At 39.3% G+C, this 27010-nt stretch overlaps 1 long non-coding RNA gene across 1 annotated transcript in view; it reads left to right on the forward strand.

The window, feature by feature from the left end:
* The window catches only part of LOC128619313 (uncharacterized), a 105127-nt gene extending 79794 nt beyond the window's left edge, over positions 1-25333 (forward strand). The window contains exon 4 of the long non-coding RNA XR_008387919.1: positions 24662-25333. This is a non-coding gene — a long non-coding RNA (uncharacterized LOC128619313). The remainder of the gene's footprint in view (positions 1-24661) is intronic.
* The last annotated feature ends 1677 nt before the right edge of the window (positions 25334-27010 follow it).

Consider the following 27010-nt stretch of genomic DNA (forward strand, 5'->3'; position numbering starts at 1 on the left):
GTTGTTTCAAGCTGTGAGTACAAAGTTTAAATAAATAAATAAATAAATAAATAAATAAATAAATAACAAAATTTTAAACCCACTAAGAAATCCTGAACCGCTAAGATTTAGTTGAACATAATTGATGTATAACGTATAAGCGCGTATGTTTGTTGTAGGTTTACAACTCATCAGTTTTGTGGGTCTGAAACACTCTTCAGCTTTTTCAGCAGCAGTACAGTACGGGATGTGCTATTATAGGAAAATAATCGATGACAGGACGCGCTATTATAGGAAAATAATCAATTACGGGACATGCTAGTATACTGTAGGAAAATAGTCAATGACAGGGTGGTGAATTGTGGCACGATGTGAAGTGGAGTTACTATTACCACCCCAAAGTTCCAGTAACAGCATGCCCAAGTGTTTTTATTCCTCTTACACCACAACAATGACATTTTTAAAATATTAATTAAAGAACAATATATCGTACTCTCTATCCATTTATGGTCGCATTTAATATTATTGAATGTCTGTGAAAGAAATTAATTCTTGTCATCAGTAACATTGTTTCAGGTATAACCAGTCATCCCCTCACAAGCCTCTGTTTTATTTTTTATTTTTATTTTCTTCTCTTGAATTTAATAAGCAAAAAGTGCTGACAGGAGACTCCTTCCAGAATGTAAATTAAACATCTCCTTCCAGAAACCGTCACCATATCGACATCTACACACGCTTTAAAAAAAAAAAAAAAACAGTTAATAATGTATTAGAACTAGTGTATTAATATAAACCTTGCACCCGGAACCACTAAAGAAAATGAACTGACACCTTCTGACCAATCAGAATCGAGCATTCAGCGGTGTTGTTTTATAAAGCTGGAATAACGTCTTCTATGTTCGTGACCCGTTGTATTGTATGTAAGGCTGTTTTGAATGCGCAGCATACGGTTAATAACGGTGACATTAACATACTGTCATAACGTGAGCTTGAAGTGAACGTTCGTAGGAGTTCTGAGTGATTGACAGGTGTTGTTTGCTTTACATTACGTTTCGCCGTTTGTTATTCAAATGAATTCAGTCAGACTATTTCAGATGCAGGTTATATACCGACTCAGCTATTAAAAACGAAATATAATATTTTCTATTGTGCTGCCCAGTAAAACGCTATTAATATCGACTCTATTGCGTTGATTATATTAAAATGTTTATTTTCTCGTCACGGGAAGTTACGTATCGTTAAGTGGATATTAGGTGTATTTTCAAGCAAAAAAAAATTATATCTATATCTATATCCATATATATGTATATATATATATATATATATATATATGTGTGTGTGTGTGTGTGTATATATATATTAATAATAATAATAATAATAATAAACGAAAATGAATGGAGGCGACAAAGAACTGTGTAAGAAAAGAAAAATCTAGCCATCATAAAAACAAGTTCATTTTATTTTCACTTCATTCCGAGTAGATCTTTTATTTACGCCAGCGCAGACGGAGCGAGAGCATTGCTAGGAAACGTCTGTGTACTGCATCTGGGACTTTGATATGTATTACGGCTTTGTAAATAAATCCACACAAAGTGGCAAGGGGAGAATTTTATCTGAAATGTGGTATTTAGGCGATTCGGAGTGAATGATGATATGTGACAATCAGTCACAGCAATTAGTGTTGCTGTTAAGAGGCCTTTTTGTTTTCTCTCACCCATACAGAATGTCACAAATAAATCCTCACTCGCATTTGCATATTAATTGGATCGGAGACGTCAGGCATCTTTCATTAAGCAAAATGATCTGCATATTTGGAGACATAAAATAGTTTATTTCGACGTGGGAAAAAAGAAGTCATTGAAAATTGACCGCACCGTGGATGGAGCCTGACACGTTAACCCGTCGAGTGCCGGATATGGCTGAAAAAAAAGACAAACCCCAACAGTTTCCGAGAGAATTGGGCTTTGTGAGTTAAAACAATAAAACAAAGCTGAGCACTAAAGAAGACATTTGTACGGACTGAGTTCGGTGTTGATTAAATACGCTTTTTAGTTAATGTTTGCATTAGAACTGCTCTGTCTCTGTATGGAAATGTATAAGACTAATGTTTGCATAAAAGCCAGGATAATTTCAGGTTATCTCAGTACTTTGGCTACAGGCTGTCTCACTGAATAACGTCTTATGTGTAATCAGAACACTGTATAGACTCACGGAATTGGGAAGATTTATAGCTTTCTAATGAAACGCTACACGAGCTGTTTGCACGGCCGTTATATATTTTTTCCGCCGCACTGTACTACTACACGAGCTAATGTTCTCCTTATAAATGTGTCTGTCAGATGAAAAGCAAACACGAGCGAGGACTAATTCGAGATGGCAAGCCAGTACAGACCTGGAGGGAGCCGAACGTGTCGGGATCTTCGCGCGTCAGACGTAGCCGTGCTTTGTTTGCTGTCGTTCTGAAGGGAGGGGGAAAAAAAATCGACATCGGTGTGGTTCGATATGATTAAGGCAGGGGGAGGACGGTAATGGAAGGGCTGTGTATCGAGGGGTCTACATGGTTAGGGGCTAGACTTGTGAATAATTTGATTAGGTTGCAGGGGAATATATCTGAAGGATTATGTAAATGGACTTGCCCCCATGCCGAATTCTTTTGAACTCCTCAGAACTCGCATCTGCTGGGGTCGGCAGCCAGACAGGACGGCTTGCCTGCACCGCCGCCGCTGATTCCTCTGTGTTTCCGTGAAGTGTTTAAAGGTCATATCGGGAACAAACAAAATTGCCCCTGATAGAGCTGAAAGGGCTTCTGTCATAAATGGCTCAAATTTATCTTTTGTTGATTAAAAATGAATGATAATTGTGAATGCATAAACATTTGCGCACCAAAGATTGGGGTTTAATGTGTTTATTATCCCATCATAATTAGTCTTCATAGCCTAGGCTCTAACGTTCTATCTAAGCCACATACACACACACACACACACACACACACGTGGTAGTACACACTCTGTATTTTCCAGGCATTTTCTAGCCTGCCGTCTCACCCGTCTTGATTATGAGATTTTTTTCCCCCTTGGCCTTATTTGGTATATTTCTGGGTGGGGATGTGTTTGTGTTGGGCTCTATGGCAACCAAAGTCAAGGTGACCAAGACCATGTTGAACACATTAGATTAGCCGAACACAGACACAGAGACAATGCAGCCTGCACAAAACACAATTTATCTGCTGCCTGATTGGAGGCCTTTCAGAAAGCAGCCCCGTCTGCCTGCCTGGACGTCCGTCTGTCTGGGGATTTATTACTGGGTGAGTGTGAGCACTGCTCTTCTGTTGCTCTGCCTCTGGCTGTGCGCGTGCATGTGTTTGTTTGTGTGTGTGTGTGTGTGTTGGCTGAATGGACCGTCAGCGGACCACGTTGGGCCTGTTAGATAAAACAGATTGGACTGTGCTACTGTCCAGGGTGGAGTTTTAGGCATGCATGGGAGCAGTTTTATTTCACCTCACAGTTTCAGGAATAATAATGTACATGTAAAAGAACATGGCGCTTTTTTTAGCTGACTTGATTACACAAGAATGGAAATTATATACATATACATATATATATATATATATATATATATATATATATATATATATATATATTTTTTTTTTTTTTTTTTTGATGTTCTTTCTGGTTGTTAAGTTTTTATAAATATATTACACAGTATATTTATGATTTGATGGTATTGGCCTCACTTAGGGTAGAAGATATATTGAAAAAATAATATAATAGCAAGTGTATTGTATATCAACTGGTTTGAACTCCTCCAGCTTGAGGAAGACAAAGGAGTTTTGTCAGAAACTTCTGTTTCTCTGGAAACTTTGTGTACTGTATACAACCTACTATTATTACTGACCTTTACTGCTGTCACTTCCTGGATTCATTCTTCAGATTCATTTACTGTACATATATACACTCACTGATCAATTTATTAGGAACACCTGCAAGTTCAAGCGATTATCCGATCAACTGATCACGTGGTAGCAGCACAGGGCATAGAATCACGTAGATACAGGTCAAGAGCTAGAGGCAGTGTTCACATCAAGCATCAGAATGGGGGAAAAATGTTGTCTCGGTAATTCTGACCATGGCATGGTTGTCGGTGCCAGACGAGCTTGTTGGAGTGTTTCGCTTTCAAATTGCTGATGAGCTGGGATTTTCACAAACACGACAGTTTCTAGAGATTTCCACGAAATGGTGTGAGACGCCAAAAAACATCCAGTTTTTCAGGTGGAAAGAAATTTACATTGAGATCATTTTCAATTCTGTAAAAGAACATGGCACTTTTTCTTAGCAGACTTGATTACACAAGAATGGAAATGATATATATTTGTGATGTTCTTTCTGGTTATTAGGTTTTTATAAATATATTACACAGTATATTTATGATTTCATGGTACCGGACTTACTTTAGGGCAGTAGATATATTGAAAATGTATCTACTATGTATCTACGCCTTGTATCTACTTTGTATCTAGAGCAGGGGTGTCCAATCTTATCCGGAATGGGCCGGTGTGCATGCAGGTTTTCATTCCAACCAAGCAGAAGCCACACCTGAGTCTATTGAAAGCCAAGATCAGCTGATTAAACAGGTGGAATCAGGTGTGGCTCCTGCTTGGTTGGAATGAAAACCTGCACCCACACCGGCCCTTTCCGGATAAGATTGGACACCCCTGGTCTACATGTATCTACGGCTTGTTGATGAAAGGTCAGAGCAGAATGGCCAGATTGGTTCGAGATGACAGGAAGGCTATTGTACTTCAAATAATCACTCTTAAGCAGCCGTGGTGATCGGAAAAGCATCTCAGAACACGTGACACGTCAGACCTTGAGGTGGAGTCAAGAGCTACAAGAGCATTAGACCACATCGGGTTCTACTCCCGTCAGCCATGAACAGATATCTGAGTCTGTACATTTACATTTACATTTATGGCATTTGGCAGACACCCTTATCCAGAGCAACTTGCATTTATCTCACTCCGAGCAATTGAGGGTTAAGGGCCTTGCTCAAGGGCCTAACAGTGGTGGCTTGAACTCCTCACCTTCTGAGCTGTAACCCAGAGCCTTTAAGCACTGAGCCACCACTGCACCATAATGGGCACAGGCTCCACCAAAAGTCGATAAATGAAAATGGGAAAAACACAACCTGTTTTTTTCCCTAATCTTCAACAAAATTTCCTCATTTGTAAGTCACTTTGCATAAAAGCATCTGCTAAATGAATCAATGTCAATGTAAATGTAAATTATGTAGATATAATCATATGTAGACATCAAAAAAAAAAAAAATCAGTAGAGAAGAGCACTTAGTTTATTAAATTTCACGAAAATCCCTGTGAAACATCATGCAGTGAATATTATAATGGATGCAGACTCTGAAGGGCTTCAATATCCTAATTCTGATCTTAAATATCTCATGAAAGGCTTTTAAAGTTCATAATCAGTATTTTTAATTTGCTTAAAAATGTGTGTGGTTTCTAATATCAGGAGGCATATATTTCAACAGATCGAGTAATCTGACTAATCGATTGATCGATCTTCAAACCAGCTATATGCCACCATGTTTAGCAGCTGAGCTCAAATCTGGCAACGCATGCACATAAACAGCAGTAATAATTTATTCTCTGGTCAGCGCCGGATCTGCGGCTCGGGGTCTATGCTCGGGCCCGTTGCTTTTCCGAGGGGAAATGTTAAACGACGCTTCGTAGAAAGTGCAGCATGCTTTCCTATGCTGTAAAAGTAATCTCTCTGGCAGATGCTAGATTCCGGCAGCCTTCAGAACATAGATGGGAAGGTGCAGTAAAACTAAGATTTGTTGCTTTGTCTCTGTTTCTTAATCAGGGCTGCAAACATGTGAAGGAGTGAACAGAGAACTCTGCTAGTGCTGTACTCCTCAGATGATCTCTGAGATTGTGGAGAATTTCGTAGGCTAGAAACTTCTCTCTCTGTCTGTGGCCTTGCTCTGAGTGTGGAATGCACGGCGCAGCTCATGGCCCTAACAGGAAAAGTGTAAGGCTGAAAGCACGGCGCTCACACAAACACGCACACACTTCTGGAGCAGAGGCGTCTTAGGATACTGGTTTTAATACACAGCTGTTTAAGGTTTTTCCTCTGAAACCAGCCTGGCTCACGGCCACTTGTCACCGAGGTTGTAAGTGATTTAAGGGCGACAGCTGGATAACCAACATTTTATTTATATGTATTCAGATTGCTTTTGCTGCTGGCCAAGCTCATTCTGGACTTTGTGTTCGCATTGTTATCTACCACAGAGGTTTGCATTAAACAGCTGAAATAAGAAGAAAAAAAACAAATACGGAATAAAGTGGAAATCTTAACCGGAGGGCAGTCTGAATCTGAAAAGCGTCTGCTTCCTCTTCAAAATCTCACACGCCGGAGAGGAAAACAACATTTCTCAGGAAGGGTCAGGGACATGCTCGCTCTGCATTTGTCCACATTTCTTCTGATAGCTGGAGAAACCCCCCCAGAAATAACTTTATGTTTGAGGGGGTTGGGGGACTGATAGAGAATTCAGATGTGTGTTTTTAACCTACACTCTACAGTTCATGTCCTCTGAAGTCACTCTGACACCTACTGTCTGTGTGTGTGTGTGGTTGGGGGGTGGGGGGGTTTAATATAAAATAATGCTGCTTTGGAGGCACCTGGATTTTTGATCATGCTGTGTGACAGAGTATATGTGTATATGCGTGCGTGTGTGTGTGTGTGTGTGTGTGTGTTTGTGTGGCTTGGGGGAGGGGGTATTTTAATAGAAAATAATGCTGCTTTGGAGTCACCTGGATTTTTTATCACGCTGTGTGACTGTGTATATGTGTGTGTGTGTGTGTGTGTGTGTGAGGAGTGATCCATAGGCATTATTACCCTTGAGAGGTGAAAGGTCAAGCATTAAGCAAACTGCCTATTTCGAGGCGCGCACTAGAGATCTCACTCCTCTGGCCCTGGAAATCCTCTAGCGTCTTGTCTAAATAATCAAGAAGTCCTTCGGCGTAGATGCTGCCCCTGATAAATAAACACCAGAGACCGAGACTAAACACGTTATTATGGTGGATATCGATGCGTTGTCTGAAACTATGTGGATTTTCTCTCCCTCACATCAGATAAAGCAAGCACCTTGTGTTATTTAAGGGCTTTATATTTTTATTTTATATTTTTTCCACGGTAGGAGAAAGGCAGGAGGCTCCTATGGCCTTATACTACAAGTTTACCTTTGATCCAGAGTTTTTTTTTTTTTTTGTCCTGATATGTTTTTTGACCTTCTAAAAAGGAACAGTAAGTTTTGACCTCATTAATTACAAAAAAAAAAAGAAAAAAAAAAGGAGGAAAAACAATAGAATGGTCGGAAGAAGGAAGTCACATCATATCAAAAGGAGATTAGGAACTGAAGAAAGGGCATAAAAATTCTCCTTGAAAATACACTGAAATTACAGTCTCTCAGAACACCCCTTCTTTTTCCTACCACGTAATGCGTTGGCTGATATTTGTGTGCTTATTAACTTACACTGCTGTATTCCTGTTGCTCCTGTCCATTAAAACCCCTGACTAACTTCAGTAGCAGCCTTTTTTTGACTCCGTGCTGCCATGTACTTGTTGACAAATATGTGGCACTCCTGCAAGAGAGACACACACACGCACACTCACACGCACACGGCACATTATCACACACTCAAAATAACCCAGAATGCCGGTGGTCCCATATTAGGTAATGCAGCTCTACCAGAAAGGAAGTGAATGAGAAATTTATTGACAAGCTTGTGTAAGTGTAGCTCTGCAGGAAGAAAAGTGTGACCTTCATCTCAGGCCTGTTCAACACCTGCATTGTATCACCTACCAACACAAGTACGGGTGTCAAAACAGACTTAAAAACATGCACAGCCTTGAGTAGTATGAGAGTTTTTAATACAATCATGTCTATCATGACAAGACATCCATGAGTCATTGTGTGTTTTGGAAGAGCTTCTACTTTATGGAATGATATTCTGCTCAGGATTTGAGTTGCCCTTCTCAATGCTTCGTGTCTCTTTCCAATCGTTCTATACAGCATCCCAAATCAAGTGAAATTATTTTTGTGCCAAGATAGGCACAATAATATAGGCTGGGCGATATGACAAAAATATCATATCACGATACTTGAGGACATATCACGATAAATAATATAGCAAACAAACTGTCCGCAAAACAGTAGTAACGTAAATTAAAAAAAGGTTAATCTGTCTTTGATGGTACTTTTCTTTAATGCCTACAAAGACAAAGAAGGGTTTTTTCTTATTACGTCAAATCAACAGCATCCATTCAGTACCATTTAATTTGTAATTATTAAAAACATTTTTTAAAATTACATCACCATATCAACAATATATCAGAAAAGTGTATCGTGTTTATCGTTTATCACGATAGCTATTTTTTTGGTTAAAGGTTTTTTTTTTCCAGCTGCATTATGCAACAGTTCTAAACTGTATAGATTTTGTATGTCAAGAATTGTGCTATATTTTTAAATGATATTTCCTATAATTTTGGTTATCCCCATAATTGACCTCTTTTTACTGATGCACAGTTTGGAGAAAAACTATCCTTAAGTTAAAGCTTGGATATTTTGTCAAAATCTTGACACGAAGGCACAAAAACTCTCTACATTTAAATATAGTCAAGTATTCAGGGGGGAAAAAAGTAAATATAATGGATAAAATGAGCTGACAGTGACACTGATCCTGCATGACTAGCTAGTTCATCAAGGAAACTTTTATGCTAACTCTGACAAACCTAGAATTTGGCTTGCTGCTTAGCTAATGATTTAATAAGCTTGAATGAATGTTAGGAACAGAAACAAAACTCAACTAGCTGGGTAATTTAACTAGCAAATTTCCAGAACTTAGCTAGCTAGCTAATTTACTTAGATAAATTATACAAATAATTAACTAGCTAGTTTTAGTAGCTAATTTGCAAGACTTACCTAGGTGATCTAACAAGCTTAAAGTTAACTCAACATACTTCTTTAGAGTTGATGGAAAGTATTAAATGCTGATTTCATGGGATGCAACAGAGACGTCTGGTCATGAATGAATCGGTAAATCCAGCAAAAGACGACATCTTACAACGGTCAAAATTCAAACATAAGCCGGGAAATGTATGTGTACTCCATGTATTCCATTTCAATAATACTTTTTGAGAAAAAGTATTACCAAAGTATTCCAAGTATTCCAAAATAATATTTAATAATTAATAAAATAATACTTAAGTGTAGTTTAAAAAAAAAAAAAAAGTCAAATTACTCAAGTCTTTTCCATAACTATATACACATGGACCATTCTGTTTACATTTTAAAATATTTCAAAATGGAAGAACGGAACAAAATAGCTAAAGAAATCGGATATGTCTGAATCATTTATGCATAAAGAGTTACTACAGCAGTACACACAGCTGCATATTTATTACAGTAAGAGTTTGTTCTGTATATTGTGTTCTACCACTGGACTTACAGAGATAGCGCTGTCTTTTGTAACGTGCCTCACTTGAATTTTGTTCTATTTTTATCGTGATTTTTCTCCTTGAAAAAAGGAGCAAAGCGAGTGTGGGAGGCGGCGCATGGCGTCCTTGCCTCCTCTTTAGGAAAAGTGACACTCTGCCTTTAAAAAAAAAACTTTTGAGCAGGGAGATAAGGAATTTAGTGGCTTTATCAGAAATGCCTCTGTTTAATTTAACAGGGTGAGGCACTTAGGCTCTGGCTCCGGCCTTTTGGCCCTAGTCATATATTTGCAAGAAAGTGGAAAAGCTCGGAAGCTTGAGAACAGATTAGTGGGATACAAATATAGAAGTGACACTATTAGTCAGGTGCTCGCCTCAACAAGTGGCCGGCTCTGATAGGAGTGCGTGCTAGAGGCTGTGCTGTGCTGTTTCTGCTACTGCTGCTGGATTGATTGCAGTGTCAGATTGATTGGAGCAGTGAGGCATGGCCCGTTTGTGTTTCCCATAACTACTGACCTCCTCTCTTCCTGCTCGAGGCTCTCTCGTTCTCTTTTCCTCGTTGTCCCTTCCTGCCAGCTTTGCTCCCTCCCTCCTCCCTTACTCTGTGCAACAGTTGGTGTGTGTTCATCTTGGCTGCACTCCATGGCCTGTTTGATGTGGTTTGCAGAAGTCCCGATCTACACTCCCTGGCTACTCTTTCTGTCATCGGTAGACCTGCTGTCTCTTCAGCCTCCATTGACTCCGTTTAACCTCCGCCTACCTACGGCACGTTTAAACAGCTGCTCACCTCCCTGTTCCTCTCTAGAGATGAGAAGATTCTTATTGTGTCATTCTGTCAAGAGCTGATTCACTGTTTGCTGTAGGATTTCAGTTTTTCACAGGGTCTTTGGCTTCGATATTCAGACCTTTCCTTTACACAATATATACTGTTCAGGGGGCGTCTAATGATGTCATGTAGCATTGAGCCAAACCAACAGCTGAATTTCTGTTTTTCAGGCTTAAATTAGCCACGTATATTATCTCTTCTTCAGAACCATACAGCACGAAGTTGCATTCCTCTCTGAAGAGCATGCTGTATTTTCCATAAAGAGAGAGAGAGAGAGAGAGAGAGAGAGAGAGTAGGGTACAGCAGAGACAAATGGCCCTGCACAAGTCACTGTTGATTCAGAGGACTGTGCCGAAGAGAGGCAGTGACCCTACATGGGCACCTTTCCTGCCTATACCGGCACGTATAAGGTAAACCGATAGGCGAGTGAAATATCTCCCACTTACACAAAAGAAGGCGAGCTGGAAGAGGGCAGACAGGACGGATATGGATTTGCTCACAAAGCTGATAAGGTCTCGTTTTGGAAATAAATAGTCTTTGCCAAGAACATTCAGTCATGCTAAGTAGAAGAGAAGCTCCAGTTCACAGAGGCTGCACACCGGACAATCTGAAGCTACTCCCAGGGAAATGATATTATTAAAATCCACAGTTGGTCCTGTCCATTCGGAGGGAATTGCTTTGAACTATTGACATGATTTATCTCTGCAAATGCATCCAAACGGTTTTCCTCAGTTTACTCTTAACACCAGTTCTGTTTAGGACAAACTGATCCGTTGCGCTTTCTGATTAAGAGTGGTACAATAATACCCGATTTTTCAAATCAGAACTAGGTTGTGCTCTGATTTACATATTTATAACGTGCTATATTGTTTGGTATATCTGATTTGATAAAGTACATTCATTCAGCTTTAGTAAGCACTTTATCCTGGGTGCACGGCAGGAATAAACCCTGAATGGGACCCCAGACCAGTGTAGGGCATCAAGAACAAAAGTGTTCAAATTTCAAGTAGACGTTCCACTTACTAGCTTGTTCTTGGGAGGTTGGAGGAAACTGGAGAACCCAGAGGAAACCCGCTTGATCATGTGGAGAACACGTGAAACTCGACACAGACATTAACTCGAGTTCAGGAGCAAACCTGGAGTTGTGAGGCAGCAAAGCTTCTCCCTGCACCATCCTGCTGCCGTATGAACATCTTCTACAAAAAATCAACAAAGATTTGTCACATAGAAAGATCTTTTACAAGAAGACATCATGGAGATAAGAGCAGAGAGAGGAACTGCATTTACTTGCCGTGTAGATGAGACAGCAAATAAAAGTCTGATTTTTGTTTCCTGGGATAGAAATCAGACTTAAAAAAAATCAGATTTTCTCTCCTGTTTGCCTCGGACCTGCAGGGCTAGGGGTTCGAATCCCGCATCCGCCCTGTGTGCGTGGAGTTCGCATGTTCTCCACGTGCTTTGGGGGCTTCCTCCGGGTACTCCGGTTTCCTCCCTCAGTCCACATGCGTTGTGGGCTGATTGGCATTTCCAAAATTGTCTGTAGTGTGTTCGATTGTGCCCTGTGATGGGTTGGCACCCTGTCCAGAGTGTCCCCCGCCTTGTGCCCTGAGTTTCCAGGGATAGGCTTCAGGCTTCTTCGCGACCCTGTGTAGGATACGCGGTGCAGAAAATGGATGGATGGATATAACTCTGTCTGTAAGGTCAAATAAAAATAACTAGTGTTGGAAATCTTGTACACTTGTACACACACACACACACACACAGCTGCCCTCACTGACAGACGAAGAGGTTCTGTGTGTCATTTTCTAGAAATAATATTTAGATTTCAAACCATTGGGTTGAATATGATTGGACATTAGGTATTTAAATAAATACAAAAAAAAAAAAACACAAAGAGAAGGGTTAATGCAACATGTGTTACTAATGAGAGAACAGAACAGGAGGATTTACTCGAAAGCTGGATGTAAGTGTCAGATGTGTGATCCTACCGAGGATGAATGATCTCACTTTCCTTTTAAGTCAGGTCCGAGTATGGGGTGTGATAACCGGCGTGTAAACACACACGGCTGCCCCTCGGGCGCTATCCAGGAGAGCAGGACTCTCAGTTTCAGGGCCAGGCGGAGATGTACAGCGAGCAGACGCTGCTGTCACGTCACGCTCACCTCCTTGTATCTGCCTGCGGCTACACATGCCACCACCACCGTCTCTGTCTCATGCCAGCCCTCTCACACACTGCAAGACGTGGGAGCACGCGTACACACACACACACACACACACACACGCTTGCTCTTGCTGTACAGGAGAGATGTGAAGTGTGCAGGCAGGAGCATCTCATCTTTCCTTAAAGTTCCATAATAACCTCACAATCTCCGGAGACGTTTATATTAAGCTAACTACAGCTATCAAAACAGGTGGTTTTCAATACACTGCACAACTGATATAGCTTATTTCCTGTCGCATCCTCTTCTTTTTGTGTTTTCAGATCTACGATATGATGTATGATCCAGCTGCACTGGTATAGTCCAGTAGTGTAATGGTAATCTAGTGTGGAGGTGTCACTGGATTTGAAGAAATCTTTTCATCCTTGCTCTGTCCTGTTCTGGCTTACACACCTAAACATGAAACACCCACAACGCGCTCTATAGATTGATGCCGTAGAAGAAACTATTTTTAGATCTTCTAAAGAAGTTTTTGATTTGACGGTTTTTATTGGTGCCACCGAGAACTCTTTAAAAAAACGACAATACAAATGTTACTAGTTTGTGCAAGGAACTTTGTGATGGAAAATAAGACTATAGTTGATTGTGGAAACATGTAGTGGACTGAAAGGTGAAACATGGACTCAGAGGTTCTTTAAGGCAGTGATTCCCAAACTTTGTGAAGCCAGGGACCCCTTTAGAAAAAATAAAAATTCACAGGACCCCATCAGTACAGATTTATTTCTCCCAACTATTCAAATATTAGGCTCATTATTTAAGCATACATGATAATCCGTCCATCCATCCATATTCCGTACTGCTTATCCTACACAGGGTCACAGGGAGCCTGGAACTCAGGGCACAAGGCAGGGGACACCATGGACGGGGTGCCAACCCATCACAGGGCACAATCACACACACATTCAGACACCCATTCACACACTACGGACAATTTGGAAATGCCTTTCAGCCTACAGTACGTCTTTGGACATGGAGAGGAACCCGAACATTCAAAACTCCACATACACAGGGTGGAGGCGGGATTCGAACCCCCAACCCCTGAAGTGCCACCGTGCCCCCCGGACATTTATTAGAAATATAGATATTTTTTTTTCAACTTTCCACTCAAAGAATTAATTATAGATTCAACTTGACAATATTTATAGACCTACTTGTTTTCGAGTTTTGGATTACCTCCATGTAATATACATGACGAAACAGCCAGTAAATATAAAAACTATATAAAACAATATAATAATGTTGATAATGATTGCTTGTGATTTCCACCACTGTAACAAAATTGCAGAGTTTAAGGTCCCCAGACCCCACTTCGAGGACCATGGCTTTAGGGACACAAAATGGTTCTTTCCAGCCCTGCTTCTCAAAGTGGCATATCCAGAAGATCATTCAGCGTAGCCACGAGCCTTTTTTAATGATGTTGCAGTGGCGGAAATCATATTAAAATTGTTATCGTTGTTTTAGTCGTCAAGTTGTTATAAGCTGTATAAACTATAAGTCTAATCGGGCACAAGAACTGATGTTTAATCTAGACTTCAATAGCTTAAAAACAAATACAAATAATGTCAGTTTGAATCAAAATAGTAAATGTTAATGTAAAAGTTTTGAATCTGCATTTATCACAATGTGTATTGGGTTTGAGTTGTATGGGTGTCGAGTTTAGAAATAAAACGGTAAATGAATAAATGAATACGAATTTACGTGTTTGTTTAACGTGGCGAATGTGTAAACAATTGAATCGAGTTAATAAATAAATCTCTTCTGTGGTCCTAAGGGGGTCCTTGAGGATTATTTCATTTTATTTTATTATTATTTTTGTACAGTTTTTTTCTTTATTTCGTTTTTTTGTTTTGTTTTGTTTATTTTTGCTCTTTTGTTTTGCTTTGTTTTGTTTTGTTAAGTTCGCTGTAAGGGGTCCTGACTCTGAGAACTTCTTTTTTAGGGAACCCAGAATGGTTCTTCAACCATTCAAAGAACGTTTTCTAGCAACGTTCTGAGCGTGTAATCGGAGCTGGCAGCGTTGCTGGTGAAGAGAAAACCACATGGATCATGGATGATGAACCTATTCCAGTCCATCACTGCCAGAAATGTGCACTTTTCTTTTTATATGGAAAGTGTAGTTTTGCTATTTATTTTTTTTTATAACAGCAATCCAACTTTCCACCACGTAACCATCAGCATTATGAGTGTATGGATTTATAAAGAAAAAGCCATCCTCTTTGTCCAAGCTTTCTTTCCTTTCCAGTGATTAGTGACATTTAGTTCCTTACAGATCAACAGCCAGGAGAAGTGGCTTGGATTTAGAACGTATTTTTAACTGAGGCCAACAGGGATGAAGCTTTTAAACCTGATTACTTATTAGGCAAATTCTCCCTTATTGGGCATGAGAATTTTTTGCAAATTTATTTAAATGAGCAAAGCCTGATAAATGAACAGTGGCGCCGGTGATTAATTAATTGAATAATTAATGAGATGTATGCCTATTAATAATGCAGCTCTGTATTGTCCTTCAAATAAGTGTTTTTTCCCCTCTCCACAGATTGAACTAGGAGGCTAAAAATAACATCGTAATAGATTTGTAAAATGTAACACACTTCAGATTGTGCCTTTTTGTGAGTGATTACAGTATTTATTAATTAATATTTAAAATATTTTACTAATGAAGGATGTTGGGGGAGAAGGGGGGGGGGGGTGTTGTTGAAATCTGAGACATAGCCCACACATGCAGTGAGCGGTGACTGAGTGAGTGGCGGATCTGTCCTCACTCACAGCCCTGCGTACTGACACAGTTCAGGCCTAATACTTGTCTCTTCCGATTAGGATTAGTTCGTGTCACAGCCACTCAGAGAGACGAGGGCTGATAATCTAATAAATCGAGATAAAAAACACAGAGATTGGTTTACCGAGGAGCAGGATTTAGAGCTGGGCATCTCAGAGTGACACGGGGATTAGGACAAGCTTTTGATGCTGCTCTCTGCAGGCAGAGGCCGGCCACATGCACAGGGGCATGCAGGGGGAGAGAGATATACTCAGAGAAACAGAGAGAGAGAGAGAGAGAGAGGGCTAGCCAGGGCTTTATTTTGCCGAATACACAGGAAGTTTAACCGGGAATGACAAGGTCATGGTAGGCTCCATACAAAAAAGGCTTTGTTCCATAGGCAGATTAAACGGCTCTTCCCCAGTTTTTACACTTTTGGCTCATGTCAGACATGTTGTGCGTTAATCCGGACCGGAGAGGAAACATTATGGCAGGAGGGGAAGAGAAAGACACACACACACACACACACACACACACACACACACACACACACACACACACAGAGAGAGAGAGAGAGAGAGAGAGAGAGAGAGAGAGAGAGAGATCAGGGATTTCTATAGGGACTTAGGGAAGTCTAAGAGGAAGTATATGTCTAAATGTATTGCTCCTTTTTTACATTATTTTACTTATAGTCAATTAATAATTAATTAATATATACTATAATGCCTAAGATTATTATAAATTATTTTATTGAATAATATATATATATATATAAATATATATATATATATATATATATATATATATATATATATATATATATATTAAAAACATAATAATAACAATTATTATTAGTAGTATTATTATTATTATTAGTAGTAGGAGTAGTAGTAGTAGTATTGCTATTATTATTATTATTATTATTATTATTATTATTATTATCATTATTATTATTATTATTACTATTATTGATATTTTTATTATTGTTGTTTTTTCTTCTTATTTTTTCTTCTTCTTCTTTTTATTATTATTATTATGTAACTTATAATTTTTTAACTGCTTACCCCAGTGTTGGATTTGTGTTATACATCATAAAGCATATTATTCAATAACTCAAAGAGAACCATGATGTAACTGATGTATAACTAGTGAATATATAATATAATATATATAACCTAATATAACCGACTGCTCAGCTGAAGTGAAAGAATTCATATAAAGCACAATACTTTTCGATAAAAGACTATATTTAGTCTGATAAATAAATAATAACGTGGTCAAATATTCCTAAATGTATGCTACAATCTAGGGTTCGGGGTTAGGGATGCCATGAAAATGTGAAAAACACAGGAAAGCGGTCCAAGGCTACAAAAAGTTTGTGTACCCCTGATTTTCCTGCTCTGCTTGGTGTGTTGATTTTGTTGAGCTGTATGGCGGCAGGTGTATTTAACTCTTCTTTGCGTTTTGCTAACGTCGTACACTTTATGTGTTGGCTTTGCATAGCCATGGCAACAGGCCAGGCCTGGGCATGTCGGAGGGCTCTGTTTCATTTGGCTCTGCATTGTGCCTGGTGTTTGGAGCATTTCTCAAAAGAATTGTCAGTCTATTAGAAACTGACGTCACTGTTCAGTGGACTGTTCAATGTCAGCGTACTTTTAAAAAAAAAAAAAAAAAAACACCCCTATTGTTGTCCTTTGGAATTATAGTTTTTCATATCTGGAGAGTTTAACTATTTTCACTAGTTTTACTTTTTGCTAAATGATTAATATATAAACCTGTGTCATTCAAGACTTTAATGGAGTATCTGGAACACCTTTATGCTACCTTATAAGTACGCTGGATTATCTAAATAACCGCTGACATCATTTAGCTTCTGATAATACCGGCTAAACTTGTATTAACCTGAATGATCATCTTTTTCTTTTTTCTTTCTTTCTTTCTTTTTAAAAAAACAAAACAAAAATCATTTGTAACAGGAAACAGTCTGAGACTATATACGGTCTGGGACTGTATATATTTACGCCACTCATTTTGATCATTTAAATCATTTTTGATCGTTCTGATCTTTGTCAATTTGACTTTATTACTTTTATTATGAAAAATAAATTTGAAGTTCGACTAATAACGAATACAGGCTGTGCAGCCAACCTCTGGCAAAACACTTTTTTTCCCCTCCCCTTTCTTGGGAGACATTTAGCAATATCATTTGGTAATTAACAGGAAAACGAGAGAGAAATAGAAAAGCCAATTACCTCTCTGAGGTAGCTAAAGGCCATTTTAAACTGTGTGCCCATGACATAATAATGTTTATGGTAAATATTATAGTGGGAGTCAGAAAGAGCCTGGCGTGAGAGTGTGAGGAGGGGAGGAAAAAAAAAAGGCATCAATCTGAGACTGAGAATAATTTATTAAGATCTGAGATGCGCCAATTATGTGGAAAGGACCAAAAAGAAAAAAAAAAAAAATCAAACTCTCCAGGAACCGCATACATGATTGCAATCTTGATTAAATCCCCCTGGATCTAATGAGTTGATTTTCTGCTGTTAATATTGCATTGGCTGATGATGGATTCGTTAAGATAATGGAACGAAGCTAAAATATAAATGACTCCCTGTCAAGGAGCAGATTTTTGTCATTTTGTGTCTGACACCTCCACCGTCGGGGATTTGCTTAGGCCTTTTTGAGCTCACGTTGACCAGCTGTGGAATACTGATCGCGTTGTGGAGTGCAGCTTCCTCCTTTACTCCCAGTAAATATGCCTTCTTTTTTTTTTTTAGATTCCAAAGCTCGAAGAAAGGATTACGTCTCAAAACATGCTTCTGTCAAAGCTTTTCTAAGCTGCTGTTGTTGTTGTTGTTGTTGTTTTGTTTTTTTAAAGGCCCAGACTGTAATGATCTATCTGCGAGTTGAAAATGCTTTGAATGGGCAACTGAAGGCCAGGCCTGACAATGAACTGTTTGTATTGACTTGTTTTTAGAGATGAATAAATGATGAGGTCTGTCTTGGGTGCAGAATTGGCCGGCTTGGTCTGTCTCACTTTCTTTTTAAATGGCCTGTCATTTAGGTCAACAAGACGGCTGGAATTTGCCATATTGATCACTTTTCATACATGAGTAACACGAGTGGTTTGCACAGCAGTGTGGAGGAAACATAATGCGAAAAGCATCAATAATCATACAGGATACTAGACTAGGGATTAGTGGAGGGTGCATTCATGTACACATAAACACTCAACACACACACACACACACACACACACACACAGACACACACATATGCCGGGAGCCCTTAGCTAGAGATCATGCATCATAAGAAAGTCGGGGTAGTTATGGTACAGTACAGAACACAGCTAATCAAACATGTCTGTCAAGACCCATCTGGTTAACGGGAAGTTCAATAACAGAGTGGAATAATGGTGTTTTCAAAGACGGAGACTAAAAATATACGACAAGCATGCAATCAAGGGTTATTAGCTCATGCCATGTTGCCTTTAAGATCTCAGAAAATGGCTCCCTTACCAACCATAATCATAGGTAAAGTTTTGATTTTATGACATTTCCAGATTGCTGCTGGATGTCATAAGAAGTGCTCCCCAAACGTCTCTGCTTTCTCTAATCATCTTAATCGCTATTGTAGTCCATTTTCATGGTTGACCTGGCCCCCCGACCCCCCACTGCTCCTCTGCTCGCTCTGATATTACCAGGGAAACTGCGTGATCGGGCCTCGCCCTCGGCCCTTTCTTCCATGTGTCACTTTTTTTTGTCCTGTAACATGTTTTTGCTCAAAAGTTTTTTAATCAATCAAGGATAAGGCAGAAAAGCGGCTTTGTCACGGCTGCGCCCGGGGTCGTGTGATGCTTGCTTTGCATAGTGACAGGTCCTCAAAGGAATAGAAAGGAATATTTTGGGGAGAAAATAGTGGTTTCCATGGTGCTGGCACTTGTTGCGCGCTGCTCCCTATTCTTTGCTCCCACGTGAGCGGGCCATTTCAAAGGGACAGACAACAAAAATTAGGGCAGGAGGGCAGGACGGGGTGCAGAGGTAGCTGCCCTCGGCCCCGGGCCTGTCCTCTCCAGCAGACAGTGGAGAAAAGCAGCCAGAAGTGACAGCAAAAAAGGAGGCCTACGCGCCTCTGTCAGCTCCACATAACATGCGTTATTAAGTAAATGTTCGATTTTTCATTGTGCCATAGCTGTTGAATAGAGGCACAGAGGGGAGCACATAGTATTTGAAAGGAACAAAGCTGGAGAGGAAAGATCGTGTACTTCAGTGGCTCTAGTCATATGACTTCAGTATCACACTATCATTGATTGCTTCTCTGTGTAATCTGGTGGCAGATTCGAATTGATTTAAATACAAACAAGACTCATTGGAGTCAAAAATTCTGAGAGTACTAGTGAAAATCCTTCAATTTTTCATTCATTTCTTAATTCAGCACATCATGTTGCATTAAACAATCGATTATCAGCAATAACCTGAGTGACAAGTGGAAATATTGACATGAATTTCAGAATTTCGTCGTATTTGGTATGTACCGATTTTGCTTTAACGACAGCCGGCACTTCCATTTTTAAATAATAATAAATAAAAAATAAAAAAAAGAACGTCAATGTGGACTGACTCTCGGACTCCACTGTATGTTGGATGCTTGTTTGAAGGTGTATGTTATTGTTTGGCACACTCTGAACTGGCATTTGACTATCTAGTCAGCTGACAAATCAACTTTTCCTATCGTCTCCTTCGTGAAATGTTTTGGAGCATCGCGGCGGGTGTCTGCAGGAACAGGTATATAATTCAGCTATGAAATATAAATGATCTCGACGCAGGTTTAATGCAGAACGTCACCGACTGATTATCTTCCGCCACACCTTGCATTCTTTTCACAGTTGTGTATTCTTCTCGGTTTTGGGAATGGCTTAATAAGGTCAAGGTTTTCTTGCTTGTCAGGACCTTGTTCAACAATTTGCACTCATTTCCATAGCATCAACACCACCCACAATATCAAACAAGGTTACTGCCACCATTCGACATTCCACACGGGGGAAAAGACAATTAATTGCGTTTTTTAGTGATGGAAAAACCTGACGCGTTCGCTTCTCTGAGCTTTCTTTCGCTGCAACAGAGCCGGGCCACCCTTTTGGCTTCATTAAAAGGCGCTCTGTGTTCTTGATTGAGTTACTTAACCAATAAGCCTAACCAATAAGCCTTTCCTGGCAGGAAGCGAAAGGAAGGCTCTAAATGTCAGGTTTTCATGTCGGCCGTCCACTGCCTAATTTCCTTGCCAAAGGGATCCGGGCCATATGTGTCAATAATTGGCGAGCTGGTTTGTCTTTGAGATCCTCCACAATCTGCTGCCAGTCTGCAAGTAAAGGTTAAGGGAGTGCTGGGATATCTTCCTTGATGGCATTTTATCATGCAAGGCATGCCCTGTTTCCTGATGAATATATTAAAATTATTACTGTGCAAACAGACTTTCTAATTACTGACCTGCTTGCCATTGTACTCTGCGCTCTCCGTTCATGTGTTTTCTCCTCTCTCACTCTCTCTCTCTCTCACACACACACACTCTCTCTCTCTCTCTCTCTCTCTCTCTTGCTTTCTCCCAGTCTCTATCCGTGCCTTGTTTATTTATCTGAACCAGTGAATACAAAATACAGAGCAATGTCATTTCCATCCGCATCAAAATCATTTTGAAAATCTTTCCTATTATACAGTGTAATTACAAGCCTTTTTATTTTTATATAAATCTATCTATCTATCTATCTATATATATATATATATACACATACATACATACATACATACATACATATACACACACGCATCATATATATATATATATATATATATATATATATATATATATATATATATATATATATATATATAGTTGACAGGGAAATCCTCAAGTGGGGGAAATATCTAATCAAAGGCAGGGGTGTTTGTGATATAGGGATTTTCATTTCACAAACGTTTGTTTCAAATCCTTAAGTGGTGTAAGTATATACTGTATTTCTGAAAGAATCCACATTTCCCTGAAACTCAGTCAAAGTGAAACATGAGAAACAACGTTACAGGTGTGTCTGCAATGCAGTTCAATTATTTGTGAGAAATGAGAAATGCCACACAATCTCATGACTGAAAACTTGCCAAAAGCTCTGTGATGATCGTAAATCTCAGATATGCGTTCCATTACCTTCGCAATTATGCTCTCTGCACGTTTTGGTGAGGTATGAGAAATATGAGGTAGCTGAAAAACACATTCCTTTGCTATTTTTTGATAGGCTTTTTTTGTCACGTACCCTGGCATGCAGCAGGTTTCTCCAGTTAGAAAGCCAAAAAATAGGTAACATTTCTATTTTGTCTGTTTTCATTCTCCACAGCTTGGGTACATGTACAATGGAAAAATGTTTTCACCTTAATCTGTTTGTGGTAAAAGGGCAAGCTTGTTGTTTACTCGACTGAGGAGGTGTTGCATAGGACTTTGATCAGAAACCTGATAAGAGGCACGATTTAAAGCAAGAGACACTGCATTTCCTAACAAAGACAATTAAAGGAAAATGGAAGACAGCCCCCGTGGGTTAAAAATAGAAAATTAGCAACATGCATGCTGGAATGCACAGCCTCCAATACCCCCAACCCCCCCCCCCCCCCCACTCCTCACTCCACTCCACCCCCCACAAATCTTTCTACCACCACCAAACTTACTGAACCTGCATTGTTATGTATGATCAGATCTGCCAGTTCCTCCTCTAAGCTCCTTGTCACATTTTGACTTAATGAAGTGCAACTTGGAAGGGAATTGGGTTCATCATGCTAGTCGCACGATGCTCCCTTGTTGTAGCAAACAGGAGCAGCATGGGACCAAAGCGCTACAGCGCGAGTCGTTATCATTCCGGTCAGTCTGTTTAACACAAAATTAAACAAAGAACTAATTAGTGCCTCATGAATTAATAACTGTACTGTTGCCGAGTAGAAGTTGGGTTGCTGAGGGGAGATATAAAATAAGTAGGGAGACCAGGTTCGAATTATTATTACTTTTTGAGGCGCTTGTGCTCTCAAGGTTAGGAAACTTTGTGAGCTGTCACAGTCACTCAAGTGCATGGAGCATGGGGTGGGGGAGTGGGAGTGAGTGAGTGTGTGTGTGTGTGTGTGTGTGTGTGTGTGTGTCAGAGAGGCAGAAAAGCTTTTCTGTGCTCAGGCGTGGACAGATGGCAGAGATCTGCTAGGAAGATGTGCATGTAGAATAGACACATCAAGTTAAACGTGCATAATTCGGACACCTTTAGATATTTATAATGAATTTACAAAAAAAAATTAAATGATTCTTGTCATTAATTATCAGAGGTCTAACAGTCAACAAATGCTCCTTTACAAATAGAGATGTGGTATTTTATTTTTTAATAATAATAATAATAATAATAATAATATTTATTATTGTTGTTGTTGTTGTTGTTATTATTATTATTATTATTATTATTATTATTATTATTATTATTATTATTATTAAGGGGGCACTGTGACTTAGTGGTTAGCACGTTTGTCTCACACCTTCGGGGTTGGGGGTTTGAATCCCGACTCCGCCCTGTGTGCACAGAGTTTGCATGTTCTCCCCGTGCTTCGGGGGTTTCCTCCGGGTACTCCGATATTCTCCCCAGTCCAAAGACATGCGCTGTATGCTGATTGGCATTTATAAATTGTCCGTAGTGTGTGTGTGTGTGTGTGTGTGTGTGTGTGTGTGCGATTGTGCCCTGCGATGAGTTGGCACCCCGTCCAGGGTGTCCCCCACCTTGTGCCCCGAGTCCCCTAGGATAAGCTCCAGGCTCCCCACAACGCTGTGTAGGATAAGTGGTACAGAAAATACATGGATGGATTGTTATTATTATTAATTTTTTCCACAGCACAGATAGTTTAATGTTCAGTCACTGGAAAAAGAGATGCATTTTTCTTTTTCTTTTTTTTTCTTTCTTTTTTCCCCTAGATTTTTGCATGGGAAACAAGGTCACTGGGGTGCGCACGCATTTATGATTTGCAGTATTTGCAATATGCCTATTTTATTATCTTTGTCCATTATGCACTTTATAATCCACATGTCCCTCTCTCAATCCATAATCATTTTAGAATAATTCAGAAGAACTATATACATATAGTTATCTACATCGGAAGAATATATGCAATGAATGATTGAGCCCCAGTACTTAGTTTGAATTCAGTACTTTGTTTGCCATCGCCTATGTTTTATTAGATTTAATTCAGATTATTTGTTTAAAACAAGATCTTGGCAGCCGTGGACTATTAAAAAAACAAAAAAACATCACCTGGGGTCTTGCTTATTCAACCAGCACCCTTGTTCCACAAACAACCCCTTTTGGTGTAAATACCAAGTACAGCTAACGTTTAAAAAAAAAAAAAAAAAAAACTGAACAGTGAATAAATAAATAAATAAAACCTCGACAGAGTGCTGATTTTTAATCCAAACAAAATAGAAAAAAAAGGCATCTTGTTTTACTGCTAAACTGTGAACTGACAAATGTATTTACAGCCATGACTACATCATGGTTTACATATCTACATCAAATAATTCATAAATTCTTAGGCAATATGTAAGACATGATCTTACATGGTATGGGCGCCATCACAGATTTGAAGGGTTTAAACATAAAAAGCATGTTTCTTAAAAAGCACACTATGCACAGAAATTACAATATGTAATGTTATCTACTGAAAAACTAGCATCTACAATGGCTAGCTATGACACGGTACACTGTTTTGTGTCTGGTGCATGCTCTGTTGCTCACCACAAATAGATAGATATGACATATATAGCATGAGCAAACACTGTGTGGATGTTTTGCTTATGAAGGAAGCAGAAGAAAGTGGTCACAGTTGACTTGGCTTTACTGCCTGGTGTAATATAAGAGTTGCGCTGGCCTCGGCTAATGCGCGCTGCCCAAGGTCATATCGGCTAATAAAATCCTCCCCTCAATCAGATTTTAGGATTACTGATTCTAAGCAAATTATCATCGGCAAGCCGTGCTGAAATATTTGCAAAAGTGGTTAAGCGGATGGCGCACCTGCTCCTCGGGAAAGGAAAACGCAGAGTCGTCACCTGTCAGGGTTTAACAAGTGTGACATCATACTGTTGTCACACTGTGCGAGTGTGTGAGGGGTCACGGCAGGGGTCACAGAATCTCCTGCTTTGGTGCGTGCTAGGTTTTTTTTTACAGCTTACCCTCAAATGTCTGCACCTTCAGCAATGCTTATGGCTCTATATATGGGGTTAATAGTGTGTTTTATGAGCTAATCTATGAATAGATGTTTGCCTCGTGACTAATCAAAGGCTTTGTTTTGCTCTTCTCTTGCTGTTTTTGCAGATGAAATGAGCCTGTGAATGGAGTGACTTGTCAGAAAGAGAGAACAAGGTAGGACAAACCAAGACCTCTGAGTAATAACCGTCCTCACCTCTCAACCCGCTCACAGGAAAATCAAGTATTACAGCAGGATCAATGTGGCCAGGGCTGTAAAAATTGACAAATTAGTTATTAGTTTCACAGCATTTTTTTCTTCCTTCAGGCTGATTAACTTACAGGGAGGGGTTGGAATGTGTCACATTCTTTCTCTTATGGGTGTAGAGTGAATTGTGTTTATCTGGGCAAAGCATGTTATTGTAAATGTCCAATTAAAACTGAAATCCAAGCAATCAGAGCCAAATCAGAGAAATTTACCGTCAATGCATCTGTGTTTTTGAATACTGGGGAAACCTCCTACTGATGATGCTTCTTGAAGACAGAAGTCAAATTTGTGGGCAAATATTGCTAAGCAGCGATTACAGAAGGATGCCACAGAGTTTTTGAACAGTAAGCCAAACCAACCTGACCTCATTAGAAATTCAAAACTCTTACAAGTGAGTCTCATGTCTCTCCATTTCACACCAATAAATTCAAAAGAAAACATATGAATGCTGACTTTTCATACAACTTGAGTGCTAGATAGCTTAGCTACAGTTGCCTTTCAGTCGTAGCTATTTGATTTTAGTACCAAGCCTAACAAGCTACCCAACATTAGGTTGTCATACTATGTAATGAAAACCATGAGCTATTAGGCTAATTATTATGCCGTATAATCAAAACCAAAAGGCAGGCAGGTTTGGTAACAGTAACGTAGTAATCCAGCTAATATTAGGGTATTAAAACTAGCTAATATTAAGACAATAAACTAGCTAAAATTAAGGTAGTAAATTAGCTGATATTTGGGTAGTAACTAGCTAATATTAGGGTATGGAGCTAGATAACATTAAGTCAGTAAACAAGCTAATAATAGGGTAGTAATCTAGTTAAGATTATGGTAGCAAACTAGCTAACATTAGGGCATTAAACAAGCTAGCATTAGAGTAGTAATCTATCTAAAATTAGTGCATTAAACAAGCTAATATTAGGGTAGTAAACTAGTTGACATTAGGGCAGTATACAAGCTTATATTAGGGTAGTAATCTTACTACTTAGGGTAGTAAATTAAGATTAGGGTTACAATCTAGCTAATATTAGGGCATTAAAGAAGCTAATACTAGGCTAGTAATCTAGTTAACATTAGGGTAGTATTCTAGCTAACATTAGGCACAATAGATTGATTTTAAATGAGTCGCCATGTTCTCTATCAAGCTTGCGATAACTAAAACTAGTAGCCAAGTTTGTTACCAAGCTTGTCGACATTAGGTGACTTACTGTACTGTGTATAACTGTAATGTGTGTGATGTATAATGCATCCTAAGTGTTGTAGTAAGAGATTCTCAAATCTGATTGGTCAGAAGGTGTTGATGATTTTTTTTTTATAACAGCAGCTCTGACAGTAGTTCCAGCTGTAATTCAAATTACAGGTTTATATTAACGCGTTCATACGAATATGTTATCGTTTCTATAGTAACGGCTAATTCGCAGGGACTTGTATGGCAGATGCGCCACATAATTTAAGACTAATAATGAATGGATTAAAAAATATGCTTTTATAATACTTTTTTGTGTAATTTATGTATATTTGATATGAAGAAGCTTTCTGTAAGGAGATGTTTAATTAACATTTATTTTGCAACAGTCAGTAGGCTAGGATGATTTCTGACATGGGAGTCTTCAGGACACAGGACTTACTTAACATGATAAACTGCATTTTTTTGTATTATTAACTTCAAGAGAGAGAAAAAGGTGCGGGAACGACTGGTTATTTATAGCTGTTATAACGTAAGTGAAAACAAGTACTTGTTGGGCGGACTTTCCACATCATTAAATCTAACTATATATGGATAAATATATGCTGTCAGTCTCATTCAAGATTTTTAACTTTGCCTTGCGTTGTATTACACCACCTCATCATTGATTAGTTTCCTATAACAGCATGCACCAAAGTGTTGTACTCCTTACTTATGTAACAAGACCATCAACGTGTTATGCTACAGTTTTCTGACAGAATAGCTCTTTAAACAGCAGAACGTCTTGATTGTTCAATGAGATCATAGACCACGATGTTTTCAGATTCAGTTACAAGCTGAAAGAATACTTTTAGGCAGTTCTGCTGAGTTAGGCGATCTTGTCACTGGGGACCCAGGCGCTGGCTTTGCCCCTGGCTCCAAAGTCAGGAGAGATACGGGTGTGGAGGAGTGATGCTGTGTTTTGTCTCATGTCAGTCCGGGGGGTCATCCTCATGACCCGAATGGCTGTCCTGACCACGATAAC

This window comes from Ictalurus furcatus, chromosome 15, assembly GCF_023375685.1.
Source record: "Ictalurus furcatus strain D&B chromosome 15, Billie_1.0, whole genome shotgun sequence".
Lineage (NCBI taxonomy): Eukaryota > Metazoa > Chordata > Actinopteri > Siluriformes > Ictaluridae > Ictalurus > Ictalurus furcatus.